At 40.8% G+C, this 17,361-nt stretch overlaps 1 protein-coding gene across 1 annotated transcript in view; it reads left to right on the top strand.

Moving 5' to 3' along the window:
* The first annotated feature begins 899 nt into the window (after nucleotides 1-899).
* Nucleotides 900-17,361, top strand: part of KCNB2 (potassium voltage-gated channel subfamily B member 2) — a 397,201-nt gene continuing 380,739 nt past the window's right edge. Inside the window, exon 1 of the mRNA XM_003269422.2 lies at nucleotides 900-1,572. The gene's annotated coding sequence lies outside the window, so the exon portion shown is untranslated. The remainder of the gene's footprint in view (nucleotides 1,573-17,361) is intronic.

Below are 17,361 nucleotides of genomic sequence, written 5' to 3'. Positions count from 1 at the left end.
GTGTTCACCCGTCGGCCTCACCAAGGGGTAACTTGGCATAGTTTTCCAGCTGGTAAGTTGATAGGCAAAGGAAAGAAAGCAGGGTATGAAGAGCGCCACCGTGAGAAGCAAGAGTTAAGGCTGCCACGGACCCGGCTTTACCCTCAAACCCAGGAAAGCTGGGTCACTCGGGGCTAGGGACGGCCCCCGAGCGAGCGGGGCTGCAGGTGCCCCGAGGAAAGTCAGATCTTATCTGCGCTCCTAGTTATCTCCGCAGCTCTTTCTGCAGGAAAATAATCCTGGCACCACCACTCCAGAGCCATCTGTCTTCGCCCCAGTTCCCCAGGGTCGAGCAGTCAGCCCCGGGTCAGGGTCGTGCTGTGGGCGGGCGGGAGGACAGCCCTGCAGCTGGAAGCAGAAGGGCCGAGGGAATCCCGCGAAGCCGCCGGAGCGCGTCGCGCCGGGGCGTCCCGGGGCTTTCCCGGTCCCGGGTGCGCGGCAGCCGCGGGGGCTGCGTCCCTCTAGCCCAGTGCAGCCGGGTGGGAGCTGCAGAGCGAAGCAGGTGGGTGTGGAGCCAGGCCCGGGGCAGCAGGAGCGGCGGGCGCGCGGAAGCTAAGGGAGGCACCCCGCCGAGGTGTGGGCGGTGCCTGCCCGCGCCCCAGCCGCGCCCTGGGCACCAGAGCGCCGTCCCCGGCCGAGCGCACAGCTCCGGCGCCGCGAGGCAGAGCCCCGGCGTCCCCGGCGGTGCGACGCCGGCTCGCGCAGCCCAGCCATCCCGCCCTGCCGCCCACCTTGACAGCCGCGAGCGCCGAAGAGGAAGAGGCGGAGGGGGAGGAGGAGGAAGAAGAGAAGGCGGCGGCCGCTCCAGCCCGCGGATGCGCGGAGCGCGGGAGGAGGCGGAGCGGGAGGCTGGGGTGGCCGCAGCCGTGTGTGCGCGCCGGGCCGGCGAGCTGCGGGGCGGGGGAGCGGCGCCCCAGAGCGCCCCGCCTAGCCTCCCGCGCGCAGCCTCTACCCTGCTCCGCCACAGACACACACCCACCAAGCACCCACCGCCCTCCGCCCTCCGCCCTCCGCCCCCGCGGCCGCCGCCGCCGCCGCCGCCGCCGCTGCGCCTCGGGCAGCCCCAGCGAGCGGCAACTCCCGGGCTGGCGCGGCTCGCTTTCTGGCTCCTTCCGCGCGGCGAGCTCAGCCCCGCTCGATTTTTCCTCTTCTGTTCCAGCCCTCTCTCGTCTGGGTGGCTGTGGCGGCGGCAGGGGGATGGGGACCCCGCGTGGGGAAGGGGGTGAAGATCTATGAAGATTATTGTTCTTTTAAAGGATGCCTTAGCTTCCTCCCGCCGCCTCTCCTCTGAGCCTTCCTACTAGAGACCGTGAACCAGAGTCAGGGATGTAAAGACAGGGGGAAAGCACGCCAGGAGCTCCAGCCAGCCGGGGAGACCCTCCTCTCTGTGGAGGGGAGGGGGATTTCCAGCGACAGATCATTGGCGAAGGGAGTCGTCGCGGGGAGAGGCTACCCGGAGGGAGCGGGGAATCCCACAGCCCTTTGTGGTGCCCGAGTCCGTGCCGCCTGCTGAGCGGGGTCTGTGGGAGCTAGGTAAGTGGCGGGGGCATTGCTGCTCCCCGAAGGGGGTCTTCCTTTAAGAATGAATCATCGCGGCAGCCTAGCCAGACTTGAGTTGCTAAAGGAATTGGAAACTGCCATATGGCGCCCAGTGGACTTACACACAAAGCTGACTTAGCCCTGAGAGGGTTTTTAATGTAAGGCTCCTTCCCGGTGGGGAAGACGCTCAAGTGTTAGCCCCTGAAAAGCTTCCCAGCAGCCTGACTGGGAAGGGATGGGGATGTTATTTCTAGGAGCCGAGCTCTTGTTGCCTTCCGTCCATTTGTTGGTAAATGCCACACTCACATGCACACACTTGTGGGACTGGATTTAGGGAGTGTGATATCTCTGATGTATGAACGATCCTCAGAACACAGAGACATGCATGCATTTTATTCTTCAAGCGATGCGCGGTCTACGTTGTGTAGCACGATTCCTGAGAGGGAGAACGGGTCTCTAAGGAAAGAGCTTCATGGCTGTTTCCAACACACTCTGCTAGGGGACTTGGGAATACGTTTGCCCTGAATATCACCAAAAGACATCGACCATTTGCCTCATCATTTGCTCCCGATGCTTAATGATCCTCTTCAAAATAGTATGCCGCCATCCATTTTCTCGAGTTGTGAGCATTTATGCGTATTCATTCATAAAAACTGTCAGTGTGCAATATGCACAAACATGCCATTTATGCAACATTTATGACTGCACATGTGTTTCAACAATAAGTAATAATGCATACAAGATTACATATTTAGTATGCACATACACTGAGTTAATTCCACTCAGGTCCAACATTCCTTCTAATCAAGTTGTGTAGTAATGTCAAGATTTTAAGTGTCGTATCATATTTTCATTTTTGCATTGATTAATTTTTTTATTTTGTTGGGAATCTGATTTTTTGAAACCGAAGGAAAGGAAGAGTAAGCATTTTATTGTTATTGTTGTTAAATGTGTAGTATAGTGTGGGACGGAAGTCTCTTGGTTTATTTACCAATAAACAGCAATCAATATATTACATTTCATAGGACAAGCGAGAGATAGACTTCGGTCAAAAATCTTGTCTTACCTGTCAGTGCTGAATAACTTACAGGAAAGATTTTGTAAAAGAGGGTAACATTCTAAAGTTACATATAAAGAAAATAACGTTTTATTTTGTCTATTTTACTCTTTAGGGGCATGTGCGTGTGTGTGTGTCAATAAATATAAAGTTGTCCAAAGCTTAACGTAATACATGAATAAAACCCATCTAGACTAGACATCTAGGCTAGAGAGTTCTTTGTTCTTAAATTAACTCAAACAGTTTAGTAATTTGGCACATTACACGTGTGTATGCGCATTTAATTGCTGTTTGAGGTGGTGTTTTTAATTTAATGGCATGGATAAAGTGCTTACTTGTGTGATTGCATGGACTCTGAAAATACTGAAGGTTCAACGTAGAAATAACTTCCTTCCCCACTGAAGGAAAAGCATCCTCATCACCTAGAAGAGTTAATATGCTTCCACAAAGTAAATACCATAATCCCCTCCCTCTTGCCTTCAGGTTTAGAACAATTGTTTATCACAAATAGGATTCTGTCTAATGTACCCTTCTTCCTTTTCTGGCACTACTCAGACTTTTGGAGAAAGAACTTGGCAGTTCTGTTTGTTTTCTTGCTCCTTTAACCTTCACCTTTCCCTCTCCATGTTAGTGTTCTCAGATCCCCCTCATATACAAACCCACACGTATTGACTCCAGAAAAATCACTCTCCTGCCTGCCACTTTGAGAGTTCTCATCTCACATCTTTCTTTTCTATTGCCTCTCTTTTCTTTTCTTCTGTTTTTCCAAATAGAATCAATCCATGCATCAGTTGAAACTATTTTGCATTTCACTGTTCTCCAAGTCCAACAATTCAACTTTCCAAGCATACATATTTACTGAATATTCAGAGGAGCTAGTAGAAATTATTACTTTATCCATTCCCTTCTGTTTGGCTTTTAAAACTTCATTGTTTAGGCAATAGGGCAACTTCCTGCCTTTTTAACGTTCAGTATGATATTAAAAGTGAGATTGCTAGAATAATGAAATGGCAGGATATGGTTTCGGTCACGTTTCTCAACTTAAGAGTGTGTCTGTCCAGGTGTTTTGTATACCTGCCTGCATGTCTACAAATGTGCAAGTCTGCAGAGGATCTTCGTTAAACGTTGAAAAATATTTTTTTCTTGAATGCGTGTCTGGCATTCTTATATGGTAGAGAGATCAGTATATGTGTATAACATATTGTGAAAGTAGACCCAAATCTAGGAAACCTATAAGATATACTTCATTCTGCCCTAATGCATTTTTTTCTTCATAAAGAACTAATTAGTTCCTTTAAAACTTGCTATCTCTTAAACATTAATTCCAAAGGAAGATTCTTAAAGTTGATAGGAAATCTCACGCATATTTTAAGGAAAATATATAAGGGTAAGATATTCTACTTATTTCAAAATGTAATTTTTTGAGATTTGTTTATATTCTTCAGATTGATTTTGCATAAAATCGTGATTCCTATTATTTTCACAGAAGCTTCAGACAAGTGGACAGTACAAAGGCATTATATGTGATTTCTTTTTTAGCCCAGAGGTTTTTTTTGTTGTTGTTTTTTGTTTTTTTAAGGCTAGAGATTATGGCCTTGTTACTCCCGAAGTGATAGAATAAACTTTATATAGCAGGGCAGCATTAAATTTTTTAGCCACATTCTACAAGTATCTTTATAGCCTACATCTGTAGGCCATTCTGTTTCATTGCTTATTTCCTCCTTGTGCTTCTTAAATATGTATTCCCACAAACTCTTTACTGCAAGTACGGGTTGTGGGGCAGAAAGCCATGTGTGTGAGACCAGGAATCCCTTGACTTGTGTAAGCCAAACCCTCTTATATTATCTTAAAAAGTGCCAATTCCTATAGGTTGAATTTTAACTATCTTCGCTATCTGATTTGATGTCCCATAGCCACTCATTGACTCATTCATTAATTCATTTATTACTTACTAAATATATATATAAGGAGAAGAGTGCTTGAATAGAATTTAACAAATGTAAAAAATATAGAAGCTAGGCCCTGCCCTCAAGAATATTTTAGGGGGAAAATAAACTTGAAAAACTAATTGAAAAATCAGTTATAGTTCAAAATGAAAGATCTCTTTTATACAGAAATGCACTTAATAATTTTATAATTAGCTAATTAATTAAGACAAATCCATGAAGAAGATCATGAAAATTTTCACAAACTATGCATTTGGCAGTTGTTAGAAAACAATAACAATAATAGTAATAATAATTTTATTAAAATATTTCATTTTAAATTTAAATTAGAGGATTATGATTATAAGTAATACTATTTTATTGATGTATATAAAATAAAGTTATTATTATAGCACTTACTTGAGGCACATACTGTTTTAAGCATTTTACAAATATTATTATTTTCATTCTTACAACCACCCTTTGGGGTAGCTGTCAGAAATGCCCTTTATTATATAGATATGAAACCTAATGTTCAGAGACTTATCTAAAGTCATATAGGAAATAAATGGTAAAGTGAAGCTTGAACCTAGGCGCTGTGGCTTCACTTAACCACTATGATATTCAGAAGTGTTAAGAACGAGCCCAGGCAGAACAAGAAAAAATGCTTGCAGTTCCTAGATTTATTTGGAACTGTATCTTCTCACTCACCAAAGGATGCCCTGGTTATTACTACAGGGGGATGCTAGAAAAAGGCCAAAAGTAATAGAAAACCCTCATATTTTCAACATGAATTTGAAATAAGAGGGTAGTTTAGATTTTTATAATGTAGGTGGGATTTTATCAGAATGCTAACACATTAGAAATTACTAGCTTTACAGTGACCACAGAAAATGAGGCTGGCTGATGCAGATGATCTGATCAGTCAGTTTATTTTCATTTTCAGGTTTTTTAAAAACAAGTTTGTGAATTATTTTGAACATGGTATTACAAATAAGTTTAATTTAGCTACTTTTAGAATTATTTGTTTTTTTAAAATTATTAGTTCTGAAATATAATTTTTTATGCATGTCCCCATTTTTTTCCCTGTAAAACATAACGTGAATATTTTAGTGGAAATTAAAATATAGTTAACAGATTTACATACTAGTATAGTCTCTAGAATGCATTTATTTTATTAAGTACAGAGTTACTATGATAACATTTTGAAAACATAAATTGAGATTTTCATCAAGAAAAGTTTATATATTTGAAGAAAAGTTTTTTCTAAATAGCTACAACTTCTGTTTATGTGAACAATGTCATCCAGATTAAATTTGAAAGCTAAAATGATTAAATATTGCCTGCAGGAAGCCATAGAATCAAATATTTAGATATATCCTCATGATTGACATTTTAATTTTTCACACAATTATTAGGTCTTACAGGTTCAATCACATTGTATAGCCAACCTTGAACCTACAATTGGCTTATTAGATAAAATTTCATTTTAAAATTTGGGTATTTTAGAACTTGTGTACATTTCCTTATAAAAGTAGTACTTTAAATGATGTTTAGGTCCTCAGACCAATCCACCAAAGCCCTTTTAATAACTAATATACCTGAAGTACAGTACTGTTAGTATTAAAAAAAACCCACAGCCATTACGTATAGCAATACTCCTGAGGAATCATTTGATTTACATAATGTTTATTGGCTTCCTTTGTGTGAGACTCACTTGAGATACAGAGGTGAATGCAGTACTGCCTAGGCCCACAAGGAGAAGAGAAAATGGAGAGGGTATTTGTACACAAGTAACTGACATTAGGTAGAATGAAGGAAGCGATATAAGACCGATGGAGGCAAAGTACTGAATAATTGATTCAGAGTTCTACCATGAAATCCAGGGACTGCAATCCCGTCGGGGTTCTCATTTGGTAGTTCATCCTAAAGGTATCTACTCAGCTTCTGTGTGCCAAGTCCTAAGCCAGTTATTAGAGACATAAATATGCATAAGACACCATGCACTCACAGCCTACATTTGTAGAGAAATAAATCACAACCCAATATTATAAATGCTATTGATAGAGTGGGATGGCAATTCAATGGAGTAGTTGTATGACAGAAGCATCCCAACAGTAAGAAAATACAGTTGCTTTGAATTTCTAAATATATTTAGAGCCACAACACTCTACTCAGTCAGATCCAATAGCCCCTTTTTATAAGCAGTACTTTGTAATGTCCTCTTTACTTTCCTGAAATAATATTTATAGATAATAAATCATATCTACACATATAACATTTTAAAATCAATATAAATTCCCTATCTGTAATAGAGTAAATAAGAAGAAAGCAGCTTAAGATAAAATAGTAGGCTTATCAATATGTGTATGCTCAGATATAACTACACTAAAAGATGTACTAAAATAGATGCTTGCTACTTAAAATGCATAAGTTTGGATAAGAAGATAAGTTCAGATAAGATTAGAATATAAACTTGGATAAGATGATAATATTCAATTGAATATTGGTAACACTTTTGTATATTTGGCACTTTGAAATAAGAGCAAAATAAATATATTCATTGAGTGTGACAGCAGCAATTGCAAACAGATGTGCATGTACTGGATTAATGAATCAGTTAACAGGAGCAGCACGATAGCTGGTGACATAACTTCCCAAAATGGTGAGCAAATCTTGGTGATAGCATCTTCTATCATTCCTAGAAAATTCCTGTGTAAAAACATGCTATGAACAGTAGGGCTAGGGTCTAGTCACAGATGACGGTAAGCAAGTTTTTTATTTACATAGGTGTCTGGTGAGATGTGTAAAAGTTATGGAGGAAGCAGGATTTCCTGCATTCTTGGGCCTTGCCCTTCAAACACTTGACAACTTTAGGAAACTCACTCAAAAGGATCATATTCATCTCATTCAGCAGCACTGATTATGGCTATATTCTCCCATTGAAGAAAGCCAATCCATTTCTACTGTGTGGGTGGCTATTTTGAAAAAGCTGAGCTCTCTATGTTTTTAGTATGAAGGTAAGTTTAGCAGCTGACTAAATACAAAATAAATAGCAACAAAATCAAACTATGTAGTTTGCTAAACATTAGGGACATCCTATTAGTGGGCACAATTTGATGATTTAATTATCACTGTGAAGAGTTTCATTTTCTACGTGGGATAGTCAGACAGGACTTCACAGATGAAATGACATCTAAGTTCATTTTTAAAAGATGAGTAAGCATTCCCCAGGTGGAAAAGGAGGTAGATGGAGAGCATTCTAGGCAGAGGGAATAGCATTTGCAAAGCAATGTCATAAAAATGGCTTGGCTGGTGACTGAAGCTCAGCATTGGCAGTTGTAGGGAAGTGATGGGAGACGAGGCTGAAGAAGGTTGGAGATTAGATGTGAAAGGTGTTTATGCCATCCTACATCATTTGGATTTTATCCTGAAAGACAGGTTGTTGGGGGAGAGAGGGTCAACGGAAAATTTTTAAAAAGTGGCGTAGTCCACTTTATTTTTGGCGACGATCTCTGAGCTAATGTGAATAGGATGAACTTTAACAGGAGAAAAGATTGATACTTTGGAGACTAGTTAGGAGTCTTTCAAGGAATACAACTAACATACAACTAAGACTTGCTTTAAACAGGGATGGCGAAGAAGGGGAGGAGGGTTTGAATTCCTGATGGCAAACACTTGGAATCTAAGGGTCTCCAAGTCTTCCACCTCCCAATACAGGTCATCATAGTAGGCATTACCCTCCTTTTTTGCTTTTCAATGGGGATTATATTAGTTGAGGTAACTTGAACTTTTGTACTAAACTTCCATATTTCAATGGTTAATAGAGTGGACATATAATTTTTGCTTATATGAGAGTCCAATGTGTGCATTCAGTGCAGTGATTTGGGGACCCAAATCTTGCTCTTGATACTAGAAACATGAAGTTCTCTGTATCCAGCTGACATTGTGGAAGAGAATGAACATAGAGAAGGCACACCCAAGTAGTGACACACCTGGCTTCCATTCACATTCTGTTGATGAGATAGTCACATTGCTCTGTCTGTATACAAAGAGGGCTGGAGTATGCAGCCTCTGGGTGGGAGGCCACTTTCCAGTCATATTTCTGTATCATGGAAAGGGAAGCATAGATTTTGCTAAACAGAAATTTCTACTATATTCTGCTCTCTGGCTACAGATAGGAAAACCTCAACCCCAGAAAACAACCTGAATCTCATCTAGTCACTGTATCCATCTCAAAGTCCAGGTTCTATGGCTGATGCTGAGTGCCCGCCACCATTTAGTCTGGATATGGCCCCTCATTGTCTAGAAACTTTTGTACTAAAAGGCAAGTTATCAGCCTCCAATATACAGGCATACCTCATTTTTATGGTGCTTTGTTTTATTGTGCTTAACACATGCTGCGATTTTCACAAATCGAAGGTTTGTGGCAACCCCGCATCACGCAAGTCTGTCAGCGCCGTTTTTCCAACAGTGCTCACTTCTTATCTCTGTGTCACATTTTGCTAATTCTCCCAATATTTCAAATGTTATTGTTATATATGTTATGGTGATCCATGATCAGTGATATTTGGGGCACCATGAGTTGTGCCCATATAAGATGGTAAACTTAATGGATGAATGTTGTGTGGGTTCCAACTTCTCCACTGACTGGCTATTCCTACAACTCTCTCCCTCTCCTTGGGCCTCCCTATTCCCTGAGACACAACAATATTGAAAATGGGCCAATTAATAACCCTGCAATGACCTTTAATATCCTAGTCAAAGGAAGAATCACATGTCTGTCACTTTAAATCAAAAGCTAGAAAAGATTAAGCTTAGTGAGGAAGGCGTGTTGGAAGCCAAGATAGGCTGAGAGTTATCCTCTTGTTCCAGTTAGCCAAGTTGTGAATGCAAAGGAAAAGTTACTGAAGGAAATTAAAAGTGTTACTCCAATGAACACATGAATGATAATAAAGGAAAAAGAGTCCAATTGCTGATATGGAGAAAGTTTTAGTGGTCTGGATAGATCAAATCAGCCACAACATTCCCTTCAACCAACGCCTAATCCAGAACAAGACCTTAACTCGCTTCAATTCCATGAAGGCTGAGAGAAGTGAGTTTTTCTGTGAGTTCTTCTTGGATATTGTTAAAGGCCCCCTGTTCTGGCAATAGGGCACATTCCTTCTTTAGACCTTGGTTTGCTATCTTAGAAGAAATTCTTTGTTTTTGTTCTTTGTTCTTCTGTTTATTTGAACAGAAGAAAAGTTCAAAGCTAGCAGAGGTTGGTTCACAGGTTAAAAAAAAATAAGCCATCTCCATGATATAAAAGTGCAAGATGGGCCGGGCGTGGTGGCTCATGCCTGTAATCCCAACACTTTGGGAGGCTGAGGCGGGTGGATCACGAGGTCAGGAGTTCAGTACCAGCCTGGCCAATTTGGTGAAACCCTGTGTCTACTAAAAAAATACAAAAAAATTAGCCAGGCATGGTGGCAGGCACCTGTAATCCCAGCTACTTGGGAGGCTGAGGCAGAGAATTGCTTGAACCCGGGAGGTGGAGGTTGCAGTGAGCCGAGATTGCGCCACTGCACTCCAGCCTGGGTGGCAGAGCAAGACTCTGTCTCAAAAAAAAAAAAAAAAGTGCAAAGTGAAGAAACAAGTGTTAAATACGGAAGCTGCAGCAAGTTATCCAAAAGATTTAGCTAAGATCATTGATGAAGGTGGCTACCATTAACAATAGATTTTAAAAATTTATTTAGAGACAGGGTCTCACTCTGTCACCCAGTCTAGATTGTAGTTGTATGATCACAGCTCACTGCAGCCTTGGACTCCTGGGCTCATGGGATCCTCCCCCTTCAGCCCTCCAAGTACTTGGGACTACAGGCGTGCACCACAACACCTGGATAATTTTTTTATTGAAAATTTCTTTAATTAAAAAAAGACGGGATCTCACTATGTTACCCACAACAGATTTTTAATGGAGATGAAACAGGCTTCTGTTGAAAGGTGATGCCATTTAGGCCTTTCCATAGCTAGAGAGGAGAAGTCAATGCCTGGCTTCAAAGCTTCAAAAGACAGGCTTACTCTCTTGGTAGGCTAATGTAGCTGGTGACCTTAAGTTGAATTGCTTACTTTCTATTCTGAGAATCCTAGGGTCCTTAAGAATGATGCTAAATTTACTCTGCCTGTGCTCTAGAAATGGAACAATGAAGCCTGAATAACAATGCATTTGTTTACAGCATGGTTTACTGATATTTTAAGCCCCCCATTGGAACCTACTGCTTATAAAAAAATCCTTTTCCAAATATTACTGCTTTTTGACAATGTTTCCCATCACCCAAGAGCTCTGAGGGAGATGTACATGGAGATTAATGTTTTCATGCCTGCTAACACAGTATCCACTCTGCAGCTCTTGGATCAAGGAATAATTTTGACTTTCAAGCCTATTATTTCATAAATACCTTTTGTAAGGCTATACCTGCCATAATAGTGATTCCTCCGATAGATCTGGACAAAGTTAATTGAAAACCTTCTGGAAAGGATTCACCATTCTAGATGTCATTAAGATCATTTGTGATTGATGGGAGGAAGTCAAAATATCAACATTAACAGGAATTTGGCAGAAGTTGATTCTAACCCCCATGGATGACTTTGAGGGATTTAAAACTTCAGTGAAGAAAATAACTGCACATATGGTGGAGAGAAGTAGAATTAGAAGTGGAGTCAGAAGATATTCATGAATTGCTGTGACCTCATAATCAAACTTGAGCAGAGAAGGAGTTGCTTCTTATGAACGAGCAAAGAAAGTGATTTCTTCAGATGGAATTTACTCTTGGTTGAAGACACTGTGAACATTCTTGAAATCACAACAAAGGATTTGAAATATTACACCAACTTAGTTGATAAAACAGAAACAAGATTTGAGACAATTGACTCGAATTTGAACAAAGTGCCAGTGTGGGTAAAATGCTATCAAATAGCATTGCATGCTACTGAGAAATCTTTTGTGAAAGGAAGACACAACTGTGCAAACTTCATTGTTGTCTTATTTTAAGAAATTGCCACAGCCACCCAAATCGTCAGCAGCTACCACTGAGATCAGTCAGCAGCCATAAACATCAAGGCAAGACCCTCCATTAGCAAAAAGATTACAATTCCTTGAAGGCTCAGAGGATTGTTAGCTTTTTTTCCCCAATAGAACATTTTAATTAAGGTATGAACATTTTTAATCGAAATAATATAAAATACTACTGTATTTTATACACATTACCTTTACATGCACTGGGAAACCAAATATTTCTGTAACTTGCCTTATTGAGGTATTTGCTTTTTTGCCGTGGTCCGGAACTAAACCTGTAATATCTCTGAGGTATGCTTGTATAATGATGGATGAAGTTTGGAATGATTGCATTTAAAATTTCCACTTGGAAAAGTGAACAATGGGAGACATAGACCAGTCATTGATGCATAACACGGAAGAAATCCTATTGGATATTGTTAAAGGACCCCTGTCCTGGCAATAGGGCACATTCCTTCTTTGGACCCTGGTTTGCTATCTTGGAAGAAATTCTTTGTTCTATGTAGTCCAGGCCAACTTCTGGGAGGTTCTTCATTGTCCATTACTCTCCACGCCACATGCAAAATGGGTGTTGGGAAGTATACCCTTCCTGGAACTTACAGGGCCTTATAGGCCTGCTTCTTCCCAATCCAAGCCTGGATACCTAGAGGTGGTTTTAAAGTCACTGGGGTTTTTTTTAATCTTTTTTATTTTTTGTTAGGCCTGGCTCTTAATTTCTTTGACAATACAATTTCCTCAAAATTTTCATAAGTTACTTATATATTTGCTTTCTGTCAGTTACACTACTAGCTACAGTGAAAGTTCTTTCCTATTCATTAGTTTTGAAGCTGTTTCATTCCTTTGTTCATGTCTTATACACCTATGTCTTAAGTGGTTATGTTGGGTTCATCTCAAAAATAGGCTTGGGTGGTTAGGTCACTTCATTAATGAGATATTTACTGCAAGCCTGAGTCACTTTGTCGAACTGGGAGGTTATAAGGGACTTCTGTTACTCAAAGCCTTTTTCATTGTTATTTCTTACCCTTATCCTCCCTAAAGAGTGGGCTGTTGCAGCTTCCTGAGGTCTTCTGTTTCAATCGTTTTGTAATACTTTGCTACAGGCAGTGAGGAGCAACCACCACACAGTAACATTCTGGCTCTTTGCAATCTTTTTTTCTGAAGTTATAGACCTGCCTTGTAAGTTAGCACAGTTGTGTCAGGGCATGGCAGGGTCCAGGCATCTCGTCTTCTATATCCCTTTCCTTGCTTGGGGCAATGCCACATAATTAAATTTTTGTAAAGGCAGGACTCCCACGCCCCCTAACATCAAGGTATCAATGTTAGGATAATGCTAGCTCGTCCTGTAACAAACACCAGAATGTTAGCGATTTGGCATAACAAATGTATATTTCTCATTCACATAACAATCAAATGAAGAGTGCAAGAGCACAGAAAAGGCACAACCAGTTCTTAAACATCTTGACTCAGGTGTGACAACAACACTTCTGCTTATATTCCACTGATGAGAACTAGTCAGATACCCCTCTATCTAGATGCCTAGATGAGGGGGCTGGGAGTAGGGGCTGTGAAATGTAATATTTGGTTCAACAGGAACTTCTCAGTGGCAATTATATAAGGTGAACTATAAATTTAAATAGACAACTGGCCATCCCTGCTGTCATCATATTTCTTCAAAATAAATTAAGGGGGAAAAGTGTTTGCATTGCATCCACTGACTGGTTAATCCATGCTGTGGCACATCCTTCACCACACTCCTGTGTTCTCTTTGGCTCCTCTCAGACCTCTGGGATGTCTTCCTCTGGGATACATCTCCCTTCCTTCTCTAAGCAATCAGTATTATAGTGCCCTCATATATAAAAGACTCTGGCTGAGTGCATTGGGATAAAGCATGATAATTATAGCATAGACAAGAAACTAATTCTAATTAAATGTTAGATGTCACTGCTCCTAAAAATGCATTTACCATTTCTCATCACAGGAGTTTTCTCACTGGTCCATATCTCACTGGGGCCCAGGTACCAGCCATTTTCTAGACACCTCACCAGCCATTTGCTAGGTCTCTCTCTTCCTCTGGACACTTCCTCCCATCTCTTCATCCAGAATTTTCCCACTATCCTTTCTCAAGGTGACAGTGGATGATTCCAAAAGACAGAGGTATTTCATTATGCTGAACTATTTAACTCTTGTTTGCCTCTGACTTGCCCAAGAGCACTTGCCAGTAATAGCCAAATAGCCCATTATGTTTTTTGCTGAAATGAGAAAGCAATTCTTTCCCTAGGAGGACTTACTGCTTCTTATACTCTAACTGGCTGGAAATTGTAGCCAGCTTTTTACAGGTGCACATTCAGCTAATATTTATTAAACACTTTTCAGGTGTAAAGTACTCTGCTAAGTCATGAGGTTATGCAAACTTAGTCCTTACCCTTGCGAGGCTTATGGTCTGCCTGAAAACAAACATAGAACCCCTAGATCCCTTGCAGTGCTAATTGCAGTGAGTTTGCCCAGTGAGGTCCAAACAATTGATAACTCTTTGGGTTGTGGAGTATTTTGAAAGGGATGGGGAGTAGCAGCATGCAGGCTGTGGTGTGCTGAATTGGGGAAGTTGAGACATTGTGCTGTTATTATTTCCCAGAGATAAATTCTGTGCTCTGCTTCTGGTCACCTAGTTATTTTTTGCAGACTCCAGGTCTTAAGCTATGTGGCTCTTTTTACACTCCCTGCTCCTATTTTCTAACAGTCAGGAAAAGCCAGTCCTAAAAGGAGATCAGCCAGGTATGGGAAAGTGGCATCTGGAGAGAATAGAGCAAATGACAGATGGCAATCCCAGTAGACAGGAAGTTAGACTTTCTTCCTAGGGAATGTCCTGGCTGAATATGGTAAGCAGTGTCTGGGAGCAGGTGATATTTGGAGATTCAGACAGGCAGGGCTGACAGAGACAGGCAGGGGTAGAATGGTCCAGCCCCATGGGCTCAGAATGCTACTGCTGGAGGGGACATAGAGTTTAGGAAGAAGCCTCTTTTAAGTAGCTAGCAGGGGCCTACACATTTAAGACATCTCCATTCTCAGGAAAACAGGGTGATGTTCACTTCATTAATGAAGGGATCCAGGCACAATGGACAGGACCATTTCTTACGCCATCACCAAAGCACCAACCCCACTTTCCTGATGTTCCACTATACCTTACCAACTGGACTCAGCTTCTTCTCTTGTCCTCTCAATTAATTTTGCCCTTTTGTTGTTGTTGTTGTTTGTTTATTTTTTACAAAAAGCAAATCTGATTGTGTCACTCACTTACCTAAAACCCTTAAATGATTTCCCACTTTTCTTAAGATAAGGTCCTAAACCTTCAACTTGGGGGCCATTATATTCCTCCTTCATTTTCCAAAGCATCACTAGTAGAAGGCTGTTGTACATGACGGGCTGTGGTCAGTCTGGCCCTTTGTCGCCAGCATCATCTCAGGCACCACTCACCCCTTGTTTTCTGTTACAATTTCTGGCTTTATTTTAGTTCATCTGAAGTGTGCTGGGCTTTCTTGCTAGACGGCCGTCACACATAGTTACTTGGGATGTTCTCTCTTCCCACTTTCACCTAATAAATTCTTACTCATGTCTCTGAACTCAGGTCAAAAATCACTTGCTCAAAGAAGTCTTCTTGGCTCCCAGAGCAGGGGAGGTTTCTCATCATGCTGTCTTCCAGCACCCTGATTCCTTATGGCACTTACCCTAAATCTAACTTTAAAATTTCAGGCATTTACTCATTTAATATCAGCTTTCTCACACTAATATCAGCATCCTTTGCAAGAATATAAACTCAATGAAGGCAGGGACTGCCGCTTTCATGCACTTCTTTATCCACAGCACCTCTCACAGCTCCATGCGCATAGCAGATGCTTATTATTTGTTTGTTGAATAAATGAGTGAAGGAATGGATGGAGCTGGGGCCCAAGTCAAGTTCTAGGTCATAAAATGGAACCGGGAGCCCAGTTCCCAAGAACTGCTGTTCAGGGTAGGGCAGGATAGGACCAGAGCAAGTCTGCCTGATCATGAAGCGCCAAACCATGACCGTGCACTATTTACACTCATGAACTCTTTATATTCTTCTTGACAAAGACCAAGATGGTCCTAAAACCCAAGAGGAAGTATAGTTTGTAAGTGGAGGCCCAGGTTATACCACTGCTGGGAATGGGAGTAGAGGTAGAAGGTGGTAGAAACACAGTCAAGGCAAAACATGTGCTTCCAACAGAATTTTTTCTGCCATTCTTATTAAGAACAGAACTTATTTCTTATTTAAGAACAGAACTCAGCCTCATAACTTCATGGAAAGTTGTCTAGACCAGTGCTTTCCAATAGAACTTGATGTGATGATGGAAATGTTCTATATTTGTGCTCTCCAGTACAGTAGTCACTAGCCCCATGAGCTATTGAATATTTGAAACATAACTTGAGAGACTGAGAAGTTGAATTTTGTATTTATTTAATTTATGTTGAAATAGCCACATGTGACTAGTGGCTACCATGCTAGAAGTATATAGGTCTAGACTATTATTAGCATGAACTACCTTAAGAAACTAAGTTTCAAAAGCAGTATGGTTTAAATTTTAGACAATTCATTTACAACCAGTGTTGGCCTCCAGTTTACCATATAAACATGTAAGCAATCTTTGGTGCCCAGTGCCAGTTTGACTTTGATGAGTATCTCCTAGGCACATCCTATTGAAGGGATTTGAATGAACTATCTCTTGTTTCTGTCCACTGGCACTGTTCTTTATTGAGGGCATTTCTATCTTTAGGCAGGCTGTACAAAATGTGAAGTATTGTACACATGTAGAACACTTTCTCTGTAAGTATCTGTGTCATATAACTGTCTCACATCCACTTTTCCCAGGCAGGATTTTTTTTTTGTACCCTCCCCTCTTCTTTGTTTCTCTCCTTCCTCTCTTACTGTTTCCTTTTTTGACATCTAAAATGACAAAGATACAACACTGTGTCCTTTAACAAGTTCCTTTTCTTTTGCACATTCATTTATTTTCCTTTGTGTTTATTTCTATAAGCTGTTTTATCAGTTCAGATCCTTAACAACAAAAAAAATTTAAAGAAAACCACACAGACCAAAATCCAGTTCAAATCATTAACAACAACAACAAAATCTCAGAAATGATGATAGCTCTTGGCTTGCTGATTCATACATTTTGGATATTGATTGTATATAATAATTTCAATATCAATATATGAAGAATTTAACGTAAGGCATTGCATTTGGTTTTTCCCAGTTTTCACCTAGATAACATGGTAGTTGCTTTTAATCCTTTGAAATTGCCCATTTGTCTGACTCTTGAGTTCTTTGCCCTGCTTTCCACAAATAAAAAACTTTCCAATGAGGAAATACCAGAATAAGAATGTGGTGTTTAGAAGGCAAAAATCTGAAATATCATAATAAAGTAACATTTTCAAAGAAAGAGTCTATCTTTACTCCTTTTTCCTTAGTCTGAATAGCTTAGAACAAATGTGTCTCAGGGCTTTCATGCTAAATGTTCCCAGTTCATAAAATCGTGATTATTAATCAGGCTATCATTAAATATTAACTTACCTTTGAGATAAATGTCATTTTAAATTTGGAATCCTACTTTTTTTTCTAAATCTAAAGAGAGCATTTTCATTAGGCTTTATGGAAAGAGTGCACATAGAAAGCTTAGAAGCTATTTAGAAGCTACTTCTTAAACTTGGCTTCTGGTTTCATTCCAGCC

The sequence above is a fragment of the Nomascus leucogenys genome, chromosome 16 (assembly GCF_006542625.1).
Source record: "Nomascus leucogenys isolate Asia chromosome 16, Asia_NLE_v1, whole genome shotgun sequence".
Lineage (NCBI taxonomy): Eukaryota > Metazoa > Chordata > Mammalia > Primates > Hylobatidae > Nomascus > Nomascus leucogenys.
Note: the sequence above shows the minus strand (reverse complement) of the source record. Positions and strands in the feature narration are given on the sequence as shown.